Raw genomic sequence first — 6,057 nt, forward strand, 5'->3', positions numbered from 1 at the left:
GTAGGTCTAACAGTATTCAGGTACAGAAATTGAATAATCAAATGTAAAATAACACTGCATAGTCTTCACTGTATAAATTAAATCGAATAAATCCGTGTTAAAGCTCCAAAAGTGATTTTTCTCTGTGTTTTGTTGTTTGATTAACATTTAAGACACAGAAAGCAACAGGAGCATTAAACTGCTGTGAACCAATATACTGTTACACATCCGTTTTAAGCCATAAGCAACTGTGTTTAGGAGACATGCATGTTGACATCATTTCACACTTAAGTGTCATTTCAGGCACAAATAGATGAAGTGAAGGGAATTCGGTGTTCATGTGCATCTGCATGGCTCTGTGTGTGAGCACAGAAAACAGCGCGTGCTCATAATATCTCCAGTTGAACACTTACTGGACTGAAGCAGCTCAGCTTTACTTGATTCTCCATCAATCATGTTTTAGAGTCTCAAATCTGATCCTCAGGATCTTTTGAGGAGCGTTTGTTTCCAGAAGCTTTACTTTCACTGTTCCTCAGCGGAGGAATGATCTTCACAAGCCTCCAGAACATCTCACATCTGAGGAGGAGCCTTTATTTCTTCAGCTCTCAATCAGCACTGGATTGCATCGCATTATATGTTTGGATCTTTGAAATATCATCTTACTAAGACATATTACTTGAGATATTACTCATTTTATGTAAGTATCTGCTGTAGTGTTATAAAGATCTGATTGATTTACATTACAAGCATCAGAATTGCATCACTTTTTGTCCATATAAATATCAGCATCTGTACCAAATTGCATATTTTTGCTCAGTTTGACTCCATATTCTCACTATATCAGACTACATTATTTATGAGCCATAAAAGCCTGATGTATACTCAACAGAAACGCATGCATCTTTTATAGGTTGTCTAAAGGTCACTAAACTGTTCTGTTTAAAAAAAAAAAAAAACATTAAACTAAAGCAAAGCTTCCAAGCTTTCAGCAACACATCAGCTTCTTTATTTATATAACAGGCCGTTCAAAATGCCAAAATAACTGCTGACTATTTGTTTCAGTGCACTATGACCAGATCAGCATGTGTTACTCGTCTAATATCAGAGTTACACGGATATGCAACCAAGCAGGGAAGAGTGGGGGCAAGTTGTCACAATTTAAGCAACCTATAAATGCACAAAAGCAGATGCACACTTTTGACCTGACAACTATCCCTATGCATTTAGGCAACATGTTAAACTACACAAAAGCAAAACTGATCTGCATCACATTTTGATGTTTAAACAGACAGGAATGGAAAGATCTGTTCACATCCCATAAGAACAGTGCTTTTTTTGGGATGTGCTCGCTTTGTTCTGCATCGAGGCTGCTGGGACAAGTCACATTCTTGGCAGAGAAACAAATACGCTGCATCTAACTAGGGGCCTCTGTGTTCAATGGCCTATTTAGACGCCAGAGCCGCAGATTATATAGAAAAACACGACTGGCAGCTCTGAATCTGGCCAGTAGCGCTTCAATCCGGGACATCAAATCAGTGTAAAGCATCGAACGCCGGGGATAAAATGCAGAAATGTGTTTTAAAGCGGTTTGAAATCTTGCAGTTGCGATTTAAAACACGAAAGGGTGTTTGTAAAACAAATGTGGAGATATTTCTCTCTCTCTCATCAGCAGCTCGGAGCGACGGTCACACACATATATATAAACAAACCCAAAGAATGCGGAAAATACACTAGCGTTTATTCTACACTCAATTCCGAGCGATCAGAAATCAAAAATGCGAATACATACATGTATATATATGAAGGAAAGGAGTGAAATCCTACCGTTTAACGCGGCTGAGCTGCTCCGATCTAATCCCGACGGTTTAACGTGAGCGCCCACGTCACTTCCGCTTGCTCTGATCTGTGCACCTGCACGTTCTCACTGATACGGGTCCTCCAGGATGCTGAACGCGGAATATCTGACAGAGTGCGCGTATTATTGCGCTCACGCGTTCAATTTAGTTCTGCTCGACTGTCTGCACTGCTTTGGTACTGTGCACGCTGTATTGTCTATTATGGACGGGAAGTCCGATTCATTTGAGCGAACCGGTTCTTTCGAACAGTTCGTTTGAACGAACCGATTCAAATAACCAAATCAGTGATTCTTTTACGTCATCGCGTTGTCCCTGCGTCCCGCAAGTTTATTTTATTAGAAAGATCTGAAGTATTACTTGGAAACAATCAGTGTTGGGGGTAACGCATTACAAGTAACGCGAGTTACGTAATCAGATTACTTTTTTCAAGTAACTAGTAAAGTAACGCATTACTTTTTAATGTACAAGAGAATATCTGAGTTACTTTTTCAAATGAGTAACGCAAGTTACTTTTTTTTCTCCAATTTATTGATTGACAGCTCTCCTGTCCCCATGTTGAGAGAAATCAGATGTTACTGTAGTTATATGCATTAATTCATCTCACTCACACAAAAATAAACACAGATTCAGCATTCCTCAAAATGAATAAAAATAATGCAACTCAGAATATGACGCAAACCTGCAATAATTAAATGTTAAACAACACAAATATTCTTTATGTATTTAATCCCATTCTATTTGCTTCTGACCTTTATATAATGTAATTTATATTACCCCTGGCCCTGTATGTTTCTTGTTGTTGTTGTTTTTTTAAATTTCATTTTGTTTTGTGATTTTGTTGTTACTAGAGTTGTATATTTTTGTATACTTGTTGCTAATCCTAATAAAGGAAGGAAAAAAAACGGTTATTTTATTAGTGAGATTGATCAATTTTCCACTTCATTAGAGCCATGATTCGTCACATAATAAGTATCGTAATTATTATTAATAAGTATCGCTTTTTATTTCTCCTCTTTCCTACTACTTTTAGTTTTTATAACCATTTCTTACTATGTGTCAGTAAGTTGTTGTTTTTTAGTTTAGTTTAGTTTGGCTCAGTGTTATTTTGTAGGATTACTGAAACTCTTTTGATTTGTATTATTTGTATTTGTTATTTATTTAAATTTTAGTTCAATTATGTGTGAATTTATTATGTCTGTGTAGGTCTTTTATTAAGTTTTTAGTTTTATTTGAGTTATTTTAATACTTTAACAAACTAAATGGAAATGAAATAATATATATATTGAATTTATAAATTCTTTAAAAAAGCATCATATGACCCCTTTAATACTACAATTGATTGCTTCTGTTGTCCTCATTTGTAAGTCGCTTTGGATAAAAGCCTCAGATAAATGACTAAATAAAATAAAAAAATAAAAAATATATAAAACATAAAAACGACTTTAATACATCTTACATTAAAATAAGCAAAAACATTTTTTGCAAGCTATTTAATAACAAAATAATGATAATTAAAAACCAAACCAGGAAATACAGAACTCTCCACTATGTTCCCATTTGGTTATTTATTTAAAACGGAATAATAACCTAAATAGTGATTATTTTACGTCATCATGTCAAGTTAATTTTATTAGTAACGTTTACCAGTGTTTCACTTCATTACAATATATCTCGAATTTAAATAAAACTATTTTTTTTGCATGCTAAAACCATTTATTTATTTATATTATTTTATTTTATTTTTTGAGGGAACAATAAGAACATTCTGGAAACCAAAATCTGGGAACTCTGTTCGTCCCATCACCAAAATCCTCGGTTCAGTCATCACGAATCGGACACGTGTACCCGATTCAGTCTCATTCATGAAAGAATCGTTCAGACCGACAGACTCATTGAAAAGATCCGACTCAAAAGAACGATTCATTAGCGAATCGGACACCGCTCGTGTATTTTATTTTGTATGGTGCATTGCATACGTGTTGATTTACTGGCTTAACGCTCTCTGTCTGTCAATCATTTTGCGCGTTTGTTTTTTGCTTTAAAGGGCGGGGTTTGAGAAAGCGAAATTAAATAATAATAACAATAATAATAATAATAAAGAACATACAGCATATGTACTGTGAAGAAATATAAGCTAAGAAAATAAGGTAAGTGATCAGCTTGTAATCTTGACCCATTTAGGTTAGCCAACATATTAATTTTTCAAGAATGATATGGCTGCCATAGACACATGTAAAGTCATGTGTCACTTTTTTATGTAATTAAATTACAGCAAACCATTTTCACTTAATTATAACAAACTTGTAGAACTACAAATGTAAAAAAAACACTGCAATGCCAATATGCACAATATATTCATCATTCATCAAATAATTTGCTTTCAGTACTTTTTTATTCATGTCTTAACATTTTTAACAATGCAGATATCTATTTTAAACGTACTTAAAAACTTACATTGAGGACACTTCATTGTTTGCTTTGCATTTCTGCATTTCTTTCTAATATTTAAGGCATTGCATAATTGCTTGTAAAATGCAGGTTAATGTTCAGTTTGAAATAATATCATCAGAGGTATCTGCCTGCTGACATCCCATAATGCAGCGCTGCCTAATCTGCCATCTGGCCATTAAACCTTGTCAGCACTGTACATGAATCAATGGCATTTGCATTATTGTTACATGACGTGCTCAAATATGTACAGAAAATGCATTTGATTTTATTTTTTACACCATTTATTGGCTTATTTCTCTTGCATTGTTATTTTCACAAATGAATAAATAAGGCTCATCTGAAATGTATTGTTTAAAGCTTAAATATGCATATATTTATTTATTTGGTAAATAGCCTTGTAATAAGTGGGATAATGTACAGCCAACCGGTCATGATCTCAAAATAAACGTCTTTACTTCACTCTGCAAGAACGACTGGCTACCTCTACATTATTCCTTGCATAAAGTACAGTATATATGTCTGTGCACATATATGCAAACTAAAAGCTTGATTTTTGTTACCTGCATTTGTATTTTAAAATGCTCAACACCAACATTCAAATTCATATTGACCCAGATACAGAAACTTCTTTCCAAAATAACTAATAAATACAATAATGCATTATAAAATATATTCAAAGCACCGTATGTCTGGAGCTAACTGTATGGCTTATGGATTGTACAGAAATCTGCATGAAAGTGAACAACATATCTGGCACCATTGACAGCATCAAACAGAACTGCAATCTGAAAAACTATTTTGTTTGCTGCCGTTTGTTATGGAAGCCTGTTTCTGCCACAGGATAAAAGTCAGAATTGTGAGATGTAAATTCAGAAGTGCAAGATTGAGACAAAGTCAGAATTGCAAGATACAAACTCGGTTTGCAAGATCGGAAAAAAAGTAAAAATTGTGAAATATAAACTCAGAATTGCGAGATTGGGGGAATAAAAGAATTGTGAGAAAAAAATCTGAATTGCAAGATATAAACTCAGAATTGCGAGACTGAGGAAAAAAGTCAGAATTGCGAGAAATAAACTTGAAATTATAAAAAAGTCAGAATTGTGTGAAATAAACTTGAAAGTATAAAAAAAGTCAGAATTGCGAGAAATAAACTTGAAATTATAAAAAAAGTCAGAATTGTGTGAAATAAACTTGAAATTATAAGAAAGTCAGAATTGTGTGAAATAAACTCATAATTGTGAGATTGAGAAAAAAGTCAGAATTATGAGATGCAAATTTAGAATTGTGAGATATAAACTCAGAAAAGAGAGATTGAGAAAAAAATCTGAATTGCAAGATATAAACTCAGAATTGCGAGACTAAGGAAAAAAGTCAGAATTGCGAGAAATAAACTTGAAATTATAAAAAAAAGTCAGAATTGCAAGATATAAACTCAGAATTGAGAGATCGAAAAAAAAGTCAGAATTGCGAGAAATAAACTTGAAATTATAAAAAAAGTCAGAATTGCGAGAAATAAACTCAGAATTGTGAGATTGAGAAAAGTCAGAATTGCGAGAAATAAACTTGAAATTATAAAAAAAGTCAGAATTGCGAGAAATAAACTCAGAATTGTGAGATTGAGAAAAGTCAGAATTGCGAGAAATAAACTTGAAATTATAAAAAAAGTCAGAATTGCGAGAAATAAACTCAGAATTGTGAGATTGAGAAAAGTCAGAATTGCGAGAAATAAACTTGAAATTATAAAAAAAGTCAGAATTGCGAGAAATAAACT

At 33.3% G+C, this 6,057-nt stretch overlaps 1 protein-coding gene across 1 annotated transcript in view; it reads right to left on the reverse strand.

Annotated features, from left to right (window-relative positions):
* map3k13 (mitogen-activated protein kinase kinase kinase 13) overlaps positions 1-1,985 on the reverse strand; it is a 73,435-nt gene extending 71,450 nt beyond the window's left edge. The window contains exon 1 of the mRNA XM_016469347.1: positions 1,804-1,985. The gene's annotated coding sequence lies outside the window, so the exon portion shown is untranslated. The remainder of the gene's footprint in view (positions 1-1,803) is intronic.
* Between the last annotated feature and the right edge of the window lie 4,072 nt (positions 1,986-6,057).

The sequence above is a fragment of the Sinocyclocheilus anshuiensis genome, unplaced genomic scaffold (assembly GCF_001515605.1).
Source record: "Sinocyclocheilus anshuiensis isolate Anshui unplaced genomic scaffold, SAMN03320099.WGS_v1.1 scaffold1005, whole genome shotgun sequence".
NCBI classification, from domain to species: Eukaryota; Metazoa; Chordata; class Actinopteri; order Cypriniformes; family Cyprinidae; genus Sinocyclocheilus; species Sinocyclocheilus anshuiensis.